Raw genomic sequence first — 21227 nt, forward strand, 5'->3', positions numbered from 1 at the left:
TGTCCACTGTTCTGTGGATCTCATGGAGGAACACAGGAGCTGTGTTTCGCAGAAATTCTGTTTGCGCAATCCATGTTGATTTTTATAGGGGAGCTGTTCAGTTTTCTAGAACGTCATAATTCTTAAGCATAAAACACGTTTCATAATACTATAACAGATTTACGTCAACTATATAGGTCTATAAAGGTGCGGATCTGTCTTACAACCTTTCTTTAAAACGGGAACGACATGCGCTTTTTTCCAGTCATTAGGTACCTTTAGTTGCTCAAGGGGTCAATGATAAATTACTGCTAGAAGGAGAGCAAGTTCTTTCACATAATCTTTACAGAACCTTTTACGTATCTCATCAGGTCCTAAAGCCTTTCCACAACTAATCGATTATAGTAGCTTTTCAGTTCTGCGATCGGTTATCTCAATATCTGCCATTTCGACGTTCGCACGACGATTGAAAGGAGGGACAGTTCTACGAATCGTCCGCGGTGAAACAACTTTGGAAGACCGAATCCAGTATTTCGACCTTGTGTCTGTTATCTTCCATTTCGTTGCTGGTGTGGTCGTTGAAAGAATGATTGGATGATTTTGACCCACTTACTGATTTTACATACAACCAAAAGCTTTTAGGGTTTTTGCTTGTTTGTTGACACCTCTTACTTTCGAACTTATTGAACGCTTCTCCCATTGCTCTTCTTACTCTCATTTTCACTTCGTTTAGCTTTTGTGCGTCAGACAGGTTTTTACTTCTCTTGAATCTGAGATAAAGTGCTCTTTGTTTACGTAACGTTTTTCTAACATTTTGAAATTTTAGTCCTATCCCCCTTGTTGAGCAAATATATCTTCCTAACTTTCTTAACATTCCTTGTAGGACCCGTCGTCGTAGATGCTGACAGAGCCTTACGATCACTGATACCTTCCTCTACGTTAACTGATTCGGTAAGTTCAGGTCTGTTTGTTTCCAGGAGGTCTAAGACGTTACCCTCAAGAACTGATTCTCTAACTATCTGCTCAAGGTAACTTTCGGACAAAATAAGTAACATATGCTTAAAAGAGCAAAGCCTCAGGTATAAAATTAAATCACGTATGCTTAACTTCAGCCAAGTCCAGTTACACGTTTGTGCAATCACCTAGGCTTCCAAAAGTCATGCTGGTAGTGCTAAACTTAACGTTGTGATCGAACTGGGGCACCAGAACAACAAAGTTGTCTGCTATAACTAATTGAGAGTTCAGTGTGCAAAATATAGCTAGTTTCGACGTCGAAGAGAGTTGGAATAACGCATCTGGCACAAACCATGTCCAACTTCAGCTGAGAGAGATTCAGATGTCTTATTCTAAGAACCGGAACTTACATTTATAATATGTTTCCAAATGTAGAATGAAAATCACAATGTGTGTGCCGTTGTCAACTTTTTTCAGTTTTTAGTTGCCGTCATTGTCGTTGTAGACTTCAGTCTGAAGCCTAGTTTCAGGCAGTTCTCCATTCAGCTCTGTACTATGGAATGCTCTTCTTCTCCGAATAACTACTGCAAGTTACAACCTTCTAAAGCTGCTTACTGTGCTCATCTCGAGGTCCCCCTTTATGATATCTACGCCCAAACTTCCTTACGGTACTAATCTGGTGATACCTTGGTGTCTCACAATGTGTCCTATCAACAGATCGCTTATTATAATTACGTTGCGCCACAAACTTGTTTTCTCCCCACTTAAAGTATCTGCTCATTAGTTACATGCTCTACCTCTCTAATCTCCAGCATTCTTCTGTAGCACTACATTTAAAAACGGATTCTGTTGCCTAAATGGCTTATCGTCCATGTTTAGCTTCCCAACAAGGGCACCTTCCATACAAATTCATGAGCTCACTTGCTGTCTTACGTAAATTTTTTATTGCTCGGTTTTGACAACATAAATTCACGTTATGCATCGTAATCGGAATAATTCACCTACCAAGTTTCTGAGTTTCTGACAAAACTTTCTTTGGAAGACCACGCCACGCACACATAACAGCTCTTTCTAGTATTGCGCTACTAAACGACACTCACACAGTGAGGGTGCGCAGAGGCAAACAAAATGGCAGAAACATAACACGTCGACTAAAACACACATGTTGTAAAAAGAACACAGGAAGCAGTGAGCCATACTGGAGACAGCGTCTTGCTGTTTTTCAAGCTTTCTCTTGTTACAAATTGAGCATTGCGTAAGGGGTTTTTCTCACACATACCCCCTTAGGTTCTCAGTTGAAAAACATGATCGCCCTTCAGTGGACACAAATATGTACCTTATTTTTAAAGTCTGAGAAAGACTGTCAATGGGCTAACAGGTGTAGTGCAGGCTGTTGCTCTAAAATTAGCATAGAGAAATACAAGCTAAATATTGTGACACTGTTTTGTGTACAGAAGTTTCGTTCACAGAAGTTAAAGGTAACCATACAATAAGACGACATTCCTGGAATCTGACTGCTAATGGTCGGAAGTTACTGATTGTATCTAATCTCGCAATGGTGTGAGAGACAAACAAATTAAAAAAGAAAAAAGAAGACTTGAGAATTTTCCGCAATTCTCGTATTACATGAATATACTGTGATTTATATGTAAATATAAGTAAATTGATCCTGTGTATTAGATAGCAGAGTTAGAAGAAGCAATGCACGGGCATCAGTATTCACCATAAATAACGAAATAGCTAGACTTTGGTAACCATTCTCAAATCTATTAAAGTGAAGAGTAGGTGGAATAGAACCAAATTGTGGCACTTGAGGGTGGCAATCCACAGTGAGTGGCATTTAGTCGTACGGTGCACTACGGTCCCGGCTGCCTATTGTGAAGCTGTTTGTTCTCGGCGCTTGTACACCACCAAACAGCTCACAATAGTGGCTGACAAAGGACACGGTCCTGCTTCATTTGTACATGCTTGGGACTCCTACTTACCGTAGCGTCCACGTATTTCCATAATTTCCGCTAGATTCTAGTTTATTTACTACTTGCAGCAGCTGTCTTGTTTACTGTATGTCATTAAACGTCTTTCTTCAGCTCACAAGTTCACCCATACATATTATCAGTATGGAGTACAAATGTGTGTTCCAAATCTCCTCCTAAGACACTGGACCGATTTCACCCAAAAGTGGTACACAAACCATTTACGGTCTAGAAAGAATCACTGTGGGATCAGAACCACCTACCTGTCAGAGAAATGGGTCTGGAGGTGAGAAAGTAGTGTAGCCCACGATGCGCGAATACCCAGACATTGTTCATTCAGTATTTAAGAATGAGATCACGTAGTGCCTTACAACATGTTTTACACACGGTTTCAGACTTTTACGGAACTTTTACTTTACGGAATGATTACGGAAAATATTTATCGCTTGCTACATTTTCGCTGGTCATGCAGCAAAGTAGTCGCACGAGACATAGCGTTTAAATTTATTACTTCTTTACTACTAACTGTAAAAGTAACTAAATGCATCTAAAATAATACATTGAGAAGCCAAAACAACAACCTACTATACTGTAGGGCCCCACGAGCACGCAAAAGTGCCGTAACATGACGTGGAATGGACTCGACTAATGTTTTAAGCAGTGCTAGAGGAAACTGACATCATAAATCCTGCAGAGCAGTCCATAAATCAATAGAAGTAGGAGGGGGAGGAGATCTATGCTGAAGTGCACTTTGCAAACCATCCCAGATATGTTAAATAATGTTCATGTCTGGGGAGGTAGGTGACCAGCGGAAGTGTTTAAGCTCAGAAACGTGTTCCTGGAGCCACCCTGTAGCAATTCTGAACATGTGGGGTGTCGCATTGTCTTGCTAGAATTGCCCCAGTCCATCGGAATTCACAATGTAAGTGAATGGATGCATGTGATGAGACAGGAGGCTTATGTAATTGTGATGCTTACGTAATTGTCACACTTCAGAGTCGTATCTAGATGTATCAGGGATCCCATATAACTCCAACTGCACACGCCCCACATAATTACAGAGCCTTCATCAGCTTGAACAGTCCGCTGCTCACATGCAGAGTCCATGGATCCATATGTAGTCTCAGTACCCGTCACGTCCATCCGGTCGATACAATATGAAACGAGACTCGTCCGGTCGGGCAACATGTTTCCTGTCATCAACTGTCTAATGTCGGGCGCAGGTGAGTCGTAAAGCTGTGTTGGGCAGTGATAAAGGGTACGAGTGGGTCTTCAGCTCCCAAAGTCAATATCGATGACGTTTCGTCGAAAGGTTTGCACGCTGATGCTTGTTGATGGCCCAGAATTGAAATCTGTAACAATCTGCCGAAGGGTTGCACTTCTGTCACGTTCAACAATTCTGTTCAGTCTTCTTTGGTCCCTTTCTTGCAGGATCTTTTCTCGGCCACAGCGATATCGGAGATTTGATGTTTTACCGGATTCCTAATATTCACGGTACCGTCGTGGAGTGGTCATATGGGAACATCCCCACTTCGCCTCTACCTCAGAGATGCTGTGTACTAGCGATAGTGCACCGTCTATAAAAGCACGTTCAAACTCACTTAAATCATGATAACCTGCCATTGTAGCAGCAGTAACCGATCTAGCAACAGCGCCAGACAGTTGTTGTCTTATACAGGCGTTGCAGACCGCAGCGCCGCATGCCACCTGTTTAAATATCTCTGTAGTGGAATAGGCGGGCCTATACTAGTTTCTTTAGCGCATAAATGTACAGAAGATAAGACGTCGCAAGCACTGAGTTGCTCGAAAACCAAGCTGCAGGTGAAATATGTATATAATACTTATGAAATATATTAAATATGTGGGAAATTTATGCTACATCTGTGTACGCGGACGAAGCCGCAAGTAAAAAGCTCCTCCTAAACCCCGGAATAGATTTCAACGAAATTTAAAATGTTCAAATCTGTGTGAATTCGTAAGTGACCAAACTGCTTAGGTCATCGGTCCCTAGTCTTACATACTATTTATACTAACGTAAACCAACTTATGCTAAGAACAAGAAACACACATGCCCGAGGAATGACTGGAACCTCCGGCGCAGTCCGTGACATGGCGCCTCTAACTGCATGGCCACTTTGCGTGGCTCAACGAAATTTGCTACGTATATTATTTAGTATCTGGAAAAAAATACTGTCGGAGTATGAACGCTATTGGTGTAGAACTGATTATGTGGAGAGAAAAAGGAGAAAGGAAAGAGGAGGAAATGGACTGACAGAGAAGGAATGGAGGTGATGGACACAGAAATAAGGAGGAGGAGATGGACAGAGGGTGGGGAGGAGAAAATGAACAGAGAAAGGGAATGCGACGAGGTGGACAGAGATGGGAAGAGGAGAAAATAGACACGAATAAAGAGGAGGAGATGGACAGGGAGAGGAGGAAGGCGGAAATGAACACTGAGATTGGGGATGAGGAGGTGGAAGAAGAGACGGGTCAAAGGATATTGACAGAGGTGGGAGAAGGAATTAAGCAGAGTTCTAGGTTGAGATGGAGAAAGTGAAGGAGAGGAAGGAATAGGTGGATGGAGAAGTACAGAGGGAGAAGGAGCAGACAGACATATGTGCGAGGAGCGAATGGACAGAGGGAGGGGTTGGAACAGATGGACAGAGCGCCAGGAGGAGTTGGACAGCGTCAGAGGAAGAAGGACATGGACTGATTGTGGAGGAGGGATAGAGAAGGTGGACAGTGAGAGGGAGTGGAGAGGATTGGCAGGGAGGGAGGAAGGAGAAGACAGAATAACAAAGGTATGGAATAAATACATATCTGAGGAACGCTAGTTATCAAGCTAGGCAGAGTCTAATATCGATTTAGATGGAGCTGCACAATGGCTGTGCCATCAACGTCACATAGGAAGAGGAATCGCCAGTGCTGTGATGTGTTACCAGCCATACGTCACATGTCATAGGCAGAGTGCTCAGCATTAAGAGTTATTCTGACAGATAGCAAGGCTTTCACCTGCATTAAACAACTCTTCGTTTATCTTCCCCACTCCATGTACACATAAGAGCTACTCTGCAATTTTCGGCTCCCCTAGTTCTGTAAGCAGGAAAACGACCATAGAATTCCCATATTCGGCCATCCTGACAACCACACTACACGGGTGATGAGTAGTTACTTGGCCAAGGTTGGATAAATTCAGCACTAGTTGCCGTAGGACTGCGACTCTTGATATTAGCTTCTCGGCACACATCATAGTTATCACTTCTTTCGAATTTCGTAACTCGGTAGGGACTGAGATTCTGGGACTTCAGACTTTGTTTTGGTCGAGTATATGTCCATTTTATCGCCGAATGATCACCTTCATTGTGCCTGAACGCTTTCTTCCAGCGTCAGTTGAAGCTAACACGGTTTTATTCTTGCAAATTTATTCTGTCGGTAACTATTGGACTGGATTCCTGAAACTGGATTTCAATAATTTCATTTTACTAATTTCTTCAGATGAAATAGAAGCAAAGGAGTACTCGGTCACAATTTTCTAGTCGTATGAACCAGGTTTCAACACTTATAAGAGTGCCTTCATCAGAATTTAGACATTTGAAGTGGTCTATAACATAATTAAAAATTTATTGGAAGAAAAACAATTTTATGTTAAAATAATTAAGTACTGACTAACAATACAAGACAGAGACCGTACATACACGTCACGTATCAAATAAATAACAGGCCACAAGGGATTTAGTCAAAAAATATTTAAAAGGAATGTGTGAAGGCGAACCTCTAAGGGCTACTCATACCTGTACAGCCACAGGTTGCAACGGACTCTGGCTGTGACTGTACAGGTATGAGCAGCTATTAGAGGTTGTTACTTATAATAAGTCTTGATTGCAAAAATGATCGGTTACAGGAGTAACCCGTCAACACGCAGCAACCTTCATATGCTGCATCACATTTGGATGTGAATAAACATTTTTGGTGATTGCGGTATCCATGCAGACATTATGTCTGTTCTCGCAAAGCCCTTAGAGGGCTTCACTGTGAAACCATTCATTGTTATTTTCTTTTTCTTTTCTTTCGCAATTTCACATTTCTGGCGCCATAAAATAAAACTTTCGTGCCTAAATCTTTTTCCAGCCCGTCGGTAGCAAACTGGGACAGCAAGTCGTTACCAATATCTACACGGCCGGCAATCTCTTCCGAAAGATTATTCTTGATGAAATCTAACCCGTTTCTTCCTGTGTGGAGACAGTGGTTTCCAGATCTCTGCACCACTTGTCACTCGTCCAAGAGGCCCTGTAACGCTTTGATCAGTGTAGTCCACGATGTAAGCTGCCTCTAACCAGTAAAAAAAAAAAAAAATCTTAACCAAACCTTCAAGAGATTTTGTTCCTTTTTTTGCTAAAACAAGACTTTACAGTTGGTTTCAACGTACGAAAAACGCAGTTACCACAAAGTCTGCTTGTTGTTGTTGTAGTATTCAGTCCTAGGACTGGTTTGATCCAGCTGTCCATGCTTCTCTATCCTGTGCAAGCTTCTTAATCTCCCAGTATCTGCTGCAGCCTACATCCTTCTTAATCTGCTTAGTGTTTTCATCTCTTGGTCTCCCTCTACGATTCTTACCCTCCACGCTGCAGTCCAATACTAATTTGGCGATCCCTTGATGCCTCAACCCATGTCCTACCAACCGATCCCTTCTTCTATTCAAGTTGTGCCACTAATTTCTCTTCTCCCCAATCCTATTCAATACTGCCTCATTAGTGATGTGATCTACCCATCTAATGTTCAGCACTCTTCTGTAGCGCCACATTTCAAAAGCTTCTATTCTCTTCTTGTCCAAACTATTTATCGTCCATGTTTCACTTCCATACATGGCTACACTCTATACAAATACTTTCAGAAATGTCTTCCTGACATTTAAATCTATACTCGATGTTAACAAATTTCTCTTCTTCAGAAACACTTTCCTTGCCATTGCCAGTCTACATTTTATATCCTCTCTACTTCGACCATCATCAGTTATTTCGCTCCCCAAATACCAAAAAACCTTTACTACTTTCAGTGTCTCATTTCCTAATCTAATTCCCTCAGCATCACCCGATTTAATTCGACTACATTCCATTATCCTCGTTTTGCTTTTGTTGATGTTCATCTTATACCCTCGTTTCATGACACTGTCCATTCCGTTCAACTGCTCTTCCAAGTCCTTTGCTGTATCTGACATAATCACAATGTCATCGGCGAACCTCAAAGTTCTTATCGCTTCTCCATGGATTTTAAAACCTACTTCGATATTTTCTTTCGTTTGTTTACTGCTTGCTCAATATCCAGATTGAATAGCATCGGGGAGAGGCTACAACCCTGTCTCACTCCCTTGCCAATCACTGCTTCCCTTTCATGTCCCTCGACTCTTATAACTACCATCTGGTTTCTGTACAAATTGTAAATAGACTTTCGCTCCCTGTATTTTACCCCAGCCACCTTCAGAATTTGAAAGAGAGTATTCCAGTCAACATTGTCAAAAGCTTGCTCTAAGTCTACAAATGCTGGAAACGTAGGTTTGCCTTTCCTTAATCTTTCTTGTAAGATAAGTCGTAGGGTCAGTATTGCCACACGTGTTCCAACATTTCTACGGAATCCAAACTGATCTTCCCCGAGGTCCGCTTCTACCAGATTTCCATTCGTCTGTAAATAATTTGCGTTAGTATTTTGCAGCTGTGACTTATTAAACTGATAGTTCACTAATTTTCACATCTGTCAACACCTGCTTTCTTTGGGATTGGACTTATTATATTCTTCTTGAAGTCTGAGGGCATATCGCCTGTTTCATACATCTTGCTCACCAGATGATAGAGTTTTGTCAGGTCTGGCTCTCCCAAGGCTGTAAGTTTCTAATGGAATGTTGTCTACTCCCGGGGCCTTGTTTCGACTCAGGTCTTTCAGTGCCCTGTCAAACTCTTCACGCAGTATCATATCTCCCATTTCATCTTCATCTACCTCCTCTTCGATTTCCATAATATTGTTCTCAAGAACATCGCCCCTGTATAGACCCTCTATATGTACCCCTTCAACCTTTCTGCTTTCTCTTCTTTGCTTAGAACTGGGTTTCCATCTGAGCTCTTGATATTCATGGAAGTGGTTCCCTTTTCTCCAAAGGTCTCTTTAATTTTCCTGTAGGCAGTATCTATCTTACCATTCATGAGATAAGCCTCTACATCCTGACATTTATCCTCTACCCATCCCTGCTTAGCCAATTTGCACTTCCTGTCCCACTCATTTTTGAGACGTTTGTATTCCGTTTTGCCTGCTTCACTTGCTGCATTTTTGTATTTTTTCCTTTCATCAATTAAACTCAGTATCTCTTCTGCCACCCAAGGATTTCTACTATCCCCCGTCTTTTTACCTACTTGATCCTCTGCTGCCTTCACTATTTCATTTGTCAAAGCTACCCATTCTTCTTCTACTGTATTTCTTTCCACCACTCCTGTCAATTGTCCCCTTATGCTCTCCCTGAAACTCTGTACAACCTCTGGTTCTTTTAGTTTATCCATGTCCCATCTCCTTAAATTCCCACCTTTTAGCAGTTTCTTCAGTTTTAATCTACAGTTCATAACCAATAGATTGTGGTAACAGTCCACATCTGCTCCTGGAGATGTCTTACAATTTAAAATCTGGTTCCTAAAACTCTGTCTTACCATGGAAGAAACCTGGAGAAAAGTCTGCTTATTAACTGGGTATCTGTCACCGCCAGTAAATGATTTAACAGCACGGTCATTGTTCGAAACGACGACGAATATCTACATTGATTCCGCTAATGTGGTAAGAATTGTGTTTCGCTGTTATCGTTTCCGATCAGCTTTTGTCGTTAGCCATTTGAATTGCATCCTCTTCCTCATAACCATCGTCATCACAATCCTCTTCGCAATCTATGTCTTTAATTAACAAAAGAAATTTGGTAATCATAACATTTTTCGTCCAGCTATCTATACACAACATATTGCAGCTTGCTTCCAAATCCACTTCTGAAAATGAGGCTTAAATGAAACAGTCCTTAGCTTCAAGTTCACCAGCTATGTATTGGAAAGTAGAGACAGAAAATTTTTCTTCTCTCCTATCAGCTGCAGCCGTTTCGAAAATTAGCTTCTGTAAATATGTAATTACATTAAAATGTGCAGAGGTTATGCCTTTATTTACTATTTAGATTTCACCTATCGATAGCATTTACAGATCATTTATAAACTTGATTAATTACTGAAATTCTCCAAAATAGCAGGAACTAATCCGTTACAACTCTTCAAACTTAATCTGTAATTAGAACTGTCGTGGTGTATTCAAACACAGCATTCCTCGTCACAAGTTTATTTCTCTAATAGTTTCTGCTTCGACTGACATTTCTTATTTCAATTCAACATTTAACATGTCTCGTTGCAGGTACAAAATGCACACGATCATTGGCAGTAGGAGGTAAAACGGAGTCAAGTAAAGCTAGTCGCAATCTTCGTAGACTGACGGCGACAACTGTTTCGGAATTGGTTCAGCTCATCGCTTCGAATCTCTCAAAATTTGTAGCAAAAACATTCCCGACTTTCACGTAAACTAATTATTACTCTCAGAATTTAAAACTCTGATAATGAATGAAATGAAGCGTACAAAAGAACATTATAATATACCTCGAGCCTTCTCCGTGAATTTCTCCATGAACATACAAAAACTTCTCCACAACATTCAGCTACGCTGGTGCGCCACTGGTGTCGTCAGCAGGAAAATCGCGTTTGTGTAGTTAGATTGGATGTCTGAGAGAAATTGACAAATGTTCCTACAATAGACAATATTGATCAAAACTAGAAGAAAATTTCTTGTAACAGTAAGTCCGGAAACTGATGCTTGTTGATATAGTAGCCAATCTGTCCCCTCATTTCCATCTGTCTGCTACATAATAGTAGTCGCTCAGCTTGAAGCAGTGTTGCATGTGGTCACCAAGCATTCTGACACATACTGTCGCCTTTCTTCATAGTGAATCACGTGATCTTTCAAAAATACCGGGCTATAATCGGACTTCGTTACATGCATTGTTCACACTCTCCTATTATACCTGCATATTGTCAATGGGCTAAGCAAACAACTGCCCCTTTAAATGCCCCATAGCCAGAGCAACGGATTCAGATCCGGTGAATGGGCTGGTCATGCTACTGGACGGGAAATATTCAAAAATTCATGATAAACATTTAAACTACCATTTTACTCTAGTGACGCACAAGGAAATATACGATGAGGGGGGGATGGTGGTAAGATGAAAGAGCAAACAGGCATAAATCTGCAGATGAGAACAAGGGGGCAGCCAAAACAGAAATCTAACTAAGGTTCTCCATGTCCAATATGGTACCTCGTGTCTCTAGAGAATGACTCATTCGAATCTCACCGAAATCGGAAGCGGTGAAATGGTGCACTGTCTTAGTGCATGTATGCTGATGGGGTCTTTTGTCTATGTGGTGGGTAACGCAAATAAATAGATGCCCACGATCAGACTGGAAATGGTTGTGGCTTTAGCTAGTACGGAGGAGCGCAGGAATGCCGGTAGTCCACCTTATTTAATTTTAATATCGTTCATGTAAGAACATCTCCACCATCTGTCGCAGCAGTTCCATGTTGATAATCGACATACTCGTACAATGCCTTTCGTAGTTTTCAGTGTATACTTGCCTGCGTTCCTGTACATATAGAATCCACAAGTGTATGCGTACTTTTCTACGGTTGAAGCGGCCAAATAACGTATCCTCCAAGTGTGTGACAATCTGTGCCCTTTGATGTTAAGTGAGAGGAGGGTATTTTATACCAAAATGGGACGTTGGTTTTGATTGATGTGTCTGGTCACTCGTTAAGGACCAGCCTTAAACTGGAGGGTCAGTTATTCACTGTGGTTCGTCTACCCTTTGCTTCCATGCGCGGTAATCGGTATCCTGCCCAGTAGTCATCACTTTGCTCTTCAAGGCAGCTGCCTGTGGCGAATGTGGTTTTCCCTCGCCGGGGTACTCAGATTCATTCCCGAAATAATACCACGCGAAAAGTTTAGTACTTAAAATGCATGGGAAATGGAGCGTCCAGTCCACCTTGCGCTGACAATGTGGACGTGATAAAATTGGTGTAGCGTGTTTTCTTCCAGCGCTGGAGTAACTCCACGATGGGCAGTAAAACGTCTGACGGCAGATGCAGTGCTGCTAATCCATCGCCACCACAAGTTACCGTCTCTCTCCAACAAAGGAGAACTCATTATCTAAATCGCTCATGAGTTAAACAGAAAAGTGATACACTGCGGAAGATTTTACAACAGTGGCAATAGATTCTAAATAATACAACTAACTTTTTATCATCACTCCATTACTGTGCCCGAAACAAGCATTCACGCAGTTGTATTGCAAAATTTCTTTTAACCCTTATTGCTCTCCGCTGTTCGTTTTAAGCTCGCAATATTTAGCCTTCTCTTTCTTTTCGAATATTTCGACTATTTAGTCCAAAAGCTACTTCTACCATCAAAATTTTGTAGACTTATGTTAGTCGAAGCGGTTTTGAATGTAGATAGCTTTGTCAGCATCTATTATTGAATGAAGATTGCTGAACCCAGCACAAGATTTTTGTAACTCCTAAGCATTTGCTGTGTCAGTTGGATTCTTTAAATTTTAAAGAAGTGAATGGCATGTTACTTGGTTTTTTTATACTTTCTTGATAATTCTAAAATGTATCCTCAGTGTTTTGGGCAGTCTGATGTGACTAATATCTTTGGTTAAGGATTTTAAATATGCGCAATATTCAGGTACGCTTCAATATATGAGACAAATAAGACATATGTAACAAGTTAATATTGGGTTCTAAAACTGGTCGTAGCAAAATGCGATGATAGAGAATGGTCGTTGTGTAATGTTAATTGAGAGGGACAAGCATTTTTCATTTTGAAAATCAAACACAGGCAACTATTGACAACTTTTTTTTATACATTTTTTATTGGTGGAACATCCACAACTGCTCTGCAACACGTTCTTGCTAAACAGATCCACCACTGTTTAAAATTCCTTTATTGGCCGAAGTCTTAATCGACAGAAGTCACTGTACACCGTGACGGTGTCAGCTCTTAGTCCCATCGCGAGATGTATCTAAAATCTAGCATTAGTAGGACATCATAGGGTAGGTGGACCATTATAATAACATCATAAATTGTTCGCAGAGCGCTGTGGCGCTGAGGTCAGCTCACAGAACTCTTATTCGGGAGGACGTCGGTTGAAACCCGCCTCCGGCCATCATGACTTTGATTTTCCACGATTTCGCTTATCGCTTCAGGCAAATGCCGGGACGGTTCCTTTGAAAGGGCACGGCCGACTTCCTTCCCCATCCTTCCCTGATCTGGTGGGACCTACGAACTTGCTGTTTGGTACCCTTCCCCAAATCCTCCAGCCAACCCAAATCGTAGCTGCAAAGTACCTCCACTTTCAAGAACGGCTTGGGAAAATGCTTCTTGTCCCAAAACTGCCGCAATCGAATGTTGATGCGAGGTCTGTATGAACCGGTTTGATTACAGGAAAAGGGTACTATTCAGCCACAATTTTGGACGCTATTGTGACGGTACTCCTAGCGTAGATGTTCGCCAGCTACTTGTTTGAGCATGGACAAGACGACCAACTTACATTTCAGACATACTTGATGACAAGGCTAAGACCCCGAAACCGTGGTAGTGTATAGCTAAGTCTGTCGCATAAGAATCCTCCACATAAACATTTTACATCTGTAGTGGATTTGGTTTTGATGAATAGCTTTTAGGTATCCTACAACGTGTGATATTTAGAAAGGGAAGCTGATTGTTATTTCACTGGACGAAAGTTTTCAAACGGGTGTACGTAGTGCCCTTTGCACGTCTCCTGCTACCGTAATATTACCCTCAGATTCTGATCACGTAATACGACAGTATTCGGTGAAACGTAAAAATAAAACCGTTGATTCTGCCACAAGGCACGTTCACTGAATGTGATACAGCACATTTGCTAGTAGCCCAGACTGACGCAAGTTCCCATTCTACAGCACTACTGGCGGTGGAATTGTTATACATGTTCACTCACTGTGGCCTCTTCATGCTGGCTCTCCTTAGCAAGAGGCCTCACTGCTCCATCTAGGAGAAAACTAAATTACGTAGAGACTTCAGAGAGTAAGTTACACAGTTCGTCCAACCCTAGGAAGATTACGCAACAATGTCAGAAGGGTAGCGACTGCATCACGCTGCGCTACTGAAATGTTACAGCAATTTCAAACGTACTCCAAAGTTAAAGTCCTCGGGACGGTGAGAGTATTGTTGGTGAAATGTATAAATTGGACAAAGATTCACCGTGAAATTCTGGTGGAATGCGATTCATAGGCGGTGTCGCGTCCAGCTCTAGTGAAATATTGCTCACAGAACGGCCAAGGCCGCACAACGTGTGTGATTTTTCCATGAAAATGCAAATCTGGCGCCACGGGGATTTCTTTTCAGCAAGCTGAAAGAATATCTGGGACGGGGACGGGGCAAACTTTCCAACGATGAGGCTCTTCATACAGCGGGATTTCTATCATCGAGGAACTGAGTAGTTGGTTTAACGCTCCGAAAGTTGTTCACAAAGTCTTGATGATTATGTTGAATAATACTCTCATGTATCTGTGACGCTTTGAAGTGGAGTACAGCGTCCAATGAAAGGCCTTGGCCTGCAATAGTAACGTGTAACTCAATTTCTAAAGTCCCCTTCTGACCTCAGAGCGCCCTACAGTGGCAGGTAACGGTGAACAGATAGACCCAGCCAGACACAGGCACATAACGTTGTATACCATTATGACTGGAGAACGTGCTTGGGAGGATTCAACAGAGCCTCGGTGTTTATCTTGAACATTAAGAAATTGTCAAATTCCGATGATTTTTGCGACTGTCATGGGATAACACAGCACACAGAAAATGCCGCCGAATCAGGAGATGACCATGAAAGCTGCAAGCCGACGGAGTATTTTCCCTGACAGTGATTGGAACATATGAATGATCTCTTCACCTAATAACTAAAACTGTTCGCATTTAATCGTATGCAAGTTAAGGACTCAGTTGCGGTATGTGGGATAAAGATGTTAGTTCCGTTGACAAGGTACGAAATACACGTGTTATTAAGATGTTCATCTGCACGGTTCCGACTAAAACGCGAACAATAGGCATATCTTTGAAATAGTAAGATTCATTGATCTAAAACTTGTAAAACGCAAATCAGAAGATCTTGGGAATTCGGAAATTAATCCTGTACAAAAGTCACCAAACTCCTGTGTGACGTATCGTTTGAGCGGTTTTGTGTATCCTAAGAGGCTGTAAGTCCAATCGCTGATGACATACAGGAAAGGAACTCTCCCCATAACATCACGCAAATAGTAAAACAATGTCGGGCAACGGAGACGTCTTATTGAAGAAAACCTCCTAAGGATGGTCCAGTGAAGTACGAATGTACGGGTACCACATCACACATCAATATACTAATGAAGGATTCATCTACAAAGGACTCTAGCAGCCGCTATAACAATTTGTTATATCACCATAAACCATCGTACAAATGAATTACCCGCTGACATAACTGTGTAAACGTTTAATAAGTAATCAGAATGATTGTATTTTTGAAACAGCCTTTGCGCAGGTGAGTAAACACACGAAAGCATAATCGTAAAATTATATCGTGGATACGACCAATTACTGGGAGAATGATTAGTGGTTTAAAGCAATAACCCGAAAAATAGGAACGAACAGCAGTAGAATCGCCAAAGCATATGATGGAACCAACTAACTGGCTGCGAACGTTAAACAAGTGCCATTAAACTCCGACTAAGTTGGTTAGCCTCGCGCCCCTCTCGATTCGGTAACTCCATCGCCGGCTCTCAGTTATCATTCCTCTACGACGTGAATGTGGAAGACGGTGCAGTTTATGAAAATTATTTGCATTGGCAGAACTATGTACCAGGGACTTACAGAAACGAAGTAAATAATCTCTGTGATGATACTTTGTTTGAAATTCTATTCAGGATTGCGGACGATTTAATGATGTGTTGTAGAATTTGATTATGCTTATTGCGTTAATGACTTCAGGAAAATTGCCCTCAGAGGAAAATATGTCCTGATTTGCCTATCAACGATGGATCCGCTTAAAGCCGCCAATAAATTTCACCTTCCGTGGGGAATATGTCCTGATATTACAACTAAACAAAAAGCAGTTTGTTTTGCCACATGCGTTTGCTTCCTTTATTTATGAAGCATCTTCTGTGGCCTGTTATACATGTTTGTTTTTATGAATACAAATTCATTATGTACTAGTTACACAAATGTTAGTATGCCACGTTTACTCATGTTTCTTAGATTAGAAACAACATTTTGTAGCACAAATTTCGCGCGATTAAGTTATCGTTTGGTGTTACTTAAGATTTCCGGTGTTTCTAGTCCATGTATGTGGTTCTGAAGATATGTTCATTGGGTCCCCGTATTCCAGCTAGCCGATTTCTGGCGTCCTTTCATCCACTTTCATTATGGCATATCCTTTCCACCTTCCATTGTGTGATCAACGTATGTGTAAAGTGTGTAGTGTTCCCAACGGTCTCTGTCACGCCCTGTGTTTGAATAGTAAGTGAGGTTTGATATTTTTGTTTTGTTTTAGGTGGCGTGTGTGTGTGTTTTTTTGTTATGTGTTATTCGTAGTGTGAGTGCTGTATTTATTTATTCGTTTTATTATTTTTATTTTGGTATGTTTCTTTTCTTTAAATATGTGGTTGGATTGCTCTGTATGTGAGTAGATATATGAGCCGTTGCAATGATAAAAGAAGTAGTTGATGGCCAATTAATATAATTTCTAACGCACTGATATTGTCACCCACTTAAACAATAACAAACAAAATAAAAACATAACCGGAATAAAAAATTGAGGAATCCTCCGCCCCCCCCCCTCTCTCTCTCTCTCTTTCTCTATCTCTCTCTCTCTTTCTCTCTCTCTCACTACCGAGCCAGGTGGCGCAGTGGTTAGCACACTGGACTCGCATTCGGGAGGACGACGGTTCAATCCCGTCTCCGGCCATCCTGATTTAGGTTTTCCGTGATTTCCCTAAATCGTTTCAGGCGAATGCTTCCTTTGAAAGGGAACGGCCGATTTCCTTCCCAATCCTTCCCTAACCCGAGCTAGCGCTCCGTCTCTAATAACCTCGTTGTCGACGGGACGTTAAACACTAACCACCACCACCACAATCACCACTCTCTCTCTCTCTCTCTCTCTCTCTGTCTCTCTCACTCACTCACTCACTAGCACATGCATATGCATACACACACACAAACACTCACACGTAAAATTAAAAATATCAAACAACTCACACTACGCCACAAAAAAATAACAGATAAACACAGCGAGAGTTGGCAATGCTACACACAGGTTGATCACTCTCTGAAAAGTGCAAGTGATGTGCTATAGTAAATGTGTGTGAAAAAATGCCGGAAATTGTGAAGCTGGAGTATGGAGACCTAATGAACACATTTCCAGGACCACACACACGGACTAGCAACACTGAAAATCGTAAGCAACACTAAACAATAATTCAACCTCACGAAACTTGTCCTACAATAGTTGTTTCTAATATAAAATCATGAGTAAACGTAGCACGGTAACATACTTCTACCCACTGCGTAATGTATTTATTACATATATATAAAAACCAAAGTGTGTTACAGGCCACTGAAGTAGTTTCATACATAAAAGGAGCGAAATGCGTTTGGCAAAAGCGGAACATACCTCCATGAATTTTGAAGCAGTTAAGAAATGACGGAAAACACAAAAAATGACGAAATTTCACGTGTTAGAGAAGGCAGCCATTATCGGTACGAAATGAACAGTGCTATCAGATGTGTTTCATGTAACCTGCAATATTCTGGATTAAAATGTTAAGTCAGGCAGAATTGAAACGGTAGCCAATGAGCGGCTAGGAACTTAATTAAAAATAGGCAATCTATTCAAACATTCAGTTACTATACAGTACCAAATTCTACACACTCTTTATCGGGTAACTGAAAAAATGCAAAAATCATAAAACGAAGATAATTACTTTCGGAAAACAAAATCGTTCCCAGAATATAGATTTCCAGTCTTTGCTGGAGGCAGAAGTAATAACAGTTTTGTAATTAATAAGTGCTGCCACGATTAATCGTACATTACACATGGCGTTAACTCGTATCGATGTATCTGTTACTGATTAGTTAATCTATCTTCTCAAAACTGGAAGCATTTATGTAAGCATACGGGTTTGCCCCAGCGTAGCTCTAGAACTGTTAGTGTCGTTTCAACCAAACTTGGATTTTATATGACTCACAATTCAGAAACTTTTACTCTGCGGGAGTGTGTCATCAGCTTCGTAAGCTAGTGACGGGAGGGAAGGAGGTGTAAAAACAAATGAAAGCAGTCCATACCAGCGCCGAGTTCTTGGCTACCAGTCTTTCATGTCTGATTGATGAAAGTTCTTATGAAGTGTTACCATTAGTAATATTAAGAAAGTCTGTTTCAACCGTGACCATAGTGATGTGGCGTGTGGTAGAAGAGGGAGTAATAGGAGAAGGGGGGTTGAGTAGCAGGAATCAACGAAGAGAATGACACTTCGAGTGCTACAATAAATTTTATCTGGTAATATAACACACACTGTTGAAGAATCACAGGACAAGGAGCTATGTTTGTAAAAGACCTGGGAAAATAGTTACGTGGTGATTACGTCCTGGTGAGACAGAGCTCCACAAATCAAATACTAGATTGTAAAGTGTGCCTAGGAGCAGATAAAGATTCGGGACATTAACAGTGACGAACAGTGGCTTGAAGTATAAGAGAATAAACAGGAAGAATCATCATGTAAAGAAGTGGGGCACCGATGTATTGAAGAACGATAACGTGCATTACTTTGAGGATATAGATATTGCGGTAATAAATACCACAGCACGCTGTTCAAATGAAGATAAAGAGAAATGGAAGTCTCTCAAAACGAGACTCAAAGAATTTTCACAATTATAGATACAGGGAAGATATCTGCGAAGAAACCTTGAATGAGAGATGACATACTTTTATTGAAATAGAAAAGAAGGATAAACAAAGTGGTCAGGAAAAGAAACGAATAACCATTGAAATCAACAGAAAGGGCAACAAAGATAAAGTGGAATGGCTGCTGGAAAAATATGAACAAATCACAAACGATTTGATCCTTGGAAGGATATACATAGCGAATAGAAGAAACTTCGGTAAGACTGAAAGTAACGTGGAGACTGTGAAAGGTATTCCACTATTAAATTTAGAGGAGAGATTGGATAAGATGACAGAGCATGTCTGCTGACATGACAGAAAACGAAATGGGAGTCGATTTGAGAGTCTTTCTTTTTTTTATTTCTGTCATTGGTCGTCTTCTGACTGGATTGAGGCAGCCAGTACCAATTCGTCTCTTGCGCCAACTTTTTCATCTCAGAGAAAGTCTTGCAACCTACCGACGTCTTCAGTTATTTGCGGTCTGTATTCCAGTCTCTGTCTTCCACTACAGTTCTTACGCTTTACATTTCCCCCAGTAACACGAAAGATATTCCTTATGTCTTGACAGATGACCTACCACCATATCCCTGCCTATTTGCAGTGTTTTCCATATATTTCTTTCCTCACCCATTCTGCGGAGAACATCTTCGTTCCTTAACTTCTAAGTCCACAATTTTTCAACATTATTCTGTAGCATCACAACTCAAATATTACGATTCTCTTCTGTTCTTGTTCTTCCACAGTCCAGGTTTCACTACCATACAATGCTCTGCGCCAAAATTACCTTTTCAGTAGCTTCTTCCTCAAATTAAGTAGATAAATTTATACTAGTAGACTTCTCTTAACCAGGAGTGCCCCTTTTGTCAGTACTAGTCTGCTTTTCAATTCCTTCCACTTCCGTCCGTCATTTGTTATTTTGCTGCCTATTTATAAGAATTTATTAACTTCATCTAATACGGGATTATCAGTTTTAAAGTTGAGCTTCTCAGTGTTCCCATTTCTGCTACTTCTAATTATTTTCGTCTTTCTGCGATTTACTCTCAGTAGATATTCTATGTTGTTTAGAATGTACATGCCGCTAAGTAGGTCTTGTAATTCTTCTTCACTTTCACTGAGAATAGCAATTTCATCAGTGAATCTTATCACTGATATACTTTCACCTGGAATTTTAATCTCATTCTTGAATCTTCTTTTTATTTCCATCACTGTTTCTTAGATTTAAAGATTGAAGAGTAGTGGGTGAGAGACTACATCTCTATCTTAAACCCTTTTTAATCCGCGCACTTCTGATTGTTCCCTCATGCCTTTGTAAATATTTTATATCATCCGTCTTTCTCTACAGCTTATCTCTATTTTTCTCAGAATTGAACAGTTTTACACTGCCTAAGGCTTTTTTCAGGTCGACAAATCCTATGAACGTGTTTTCATTTTTCTTTAGCTTTCCTTCCATTATGAAGCATAACGTCAAGATTGCGCATCTGATGCCTTTGCCTTCCTTAAAGTCAAACTCGTCATCATCATCTAACACATCCTCAATTTTCTTTTCAATTCTCTGTATATTCTTCTTCTGAGCAACTTAGATGCATGAGCTGTTATGCTGATTTTAGGAGAATTCTCACATTTATCAGATCTTTCTATCTCCAGATGTGTGTGGTGATCTTCTTCCGAATGTTAGATTGTATGTCCCCAGACTCATGTATTCTACCCAATGATTTGAGAAATTCTATCTCTTCTACCTCATGTAGTCTTTCAAGTCTCCCAAAGCTCTTTTAAATTCAGATTCCTATGCTGGATCTCTTATCATTTCCACATCGGCTCTTTTTTTCTATTACGTTAACCCGCAAGTCTTCCCACACATAGAGGCCTTCAATGAACTCATTCCACCTTCGCTCTCTCTTCTGCAATTAACAGTGGTGTTCCCATAATGCCATCATCTTCGGTTTTAATTTCTCCGAAGACTGTTATGCCATTTCTGTATGATGAGTGAGTCCTTACGACGATCATTTGTTTTCCAATTTGTTTACATATTTATGCAGTCATTTCGCCTTAGCGTCTCTGTACTTCCTCTTTATTGCATTCCAATGTGACTTGAACGTCTGTATTCCTGAATTTCCTTGAGCATTTATGTACTTCCATCTTTCACCCATCAATTGAAGTTTTTCTTCTGTTACCCAAGGTTTCTTCGCAGCTACCTTCTTTGTACCTACGTCTGCCTTTACAATTTTTCTGATTGCTCATTTTGGAGATGTCCGCTCCTCTT

The 21227-nt window shown here is 40.8% G+C and overlaps 1 protein-coding gene and 1 non-coding gene across 2 annotated transcripts in view; both read left to right on the top strand.

Moving 5' to 3' along the window:
* LOC126281991 (lachesin-like) overlaps positions 1-21227 on the top strand; it is a 1255045-nt gene that overhangs the window by 1114892 nt on the left and 118926 nt on the right. The window lies entirely within an intron of this gene.
* On the top strand, positions 16924-16996 carry Trnaa-cgc (transfer RNA alanine (anticodon CGC)). Its single transcript has one exon. It is a non-coding gene; the product is annotated as a tRNA-Ala (tRNA).

This window comes from Schistocerca gregaria, chromosome 7 (genome assembly GCF_023897955.1).
Source record: "Schistocerca gregaria isolate iqSchGreg1 chromosome 7, iqSchGreg1.2, whole genome shotgun sequence".
Classification (NCBI taxonomy): domain Eukaryota; kingdom Metazoa; phylum Arthropoda; class Insecta; order Orthoptera; family Acrididae; genus Schistocerca; species Schistocerca gregaria.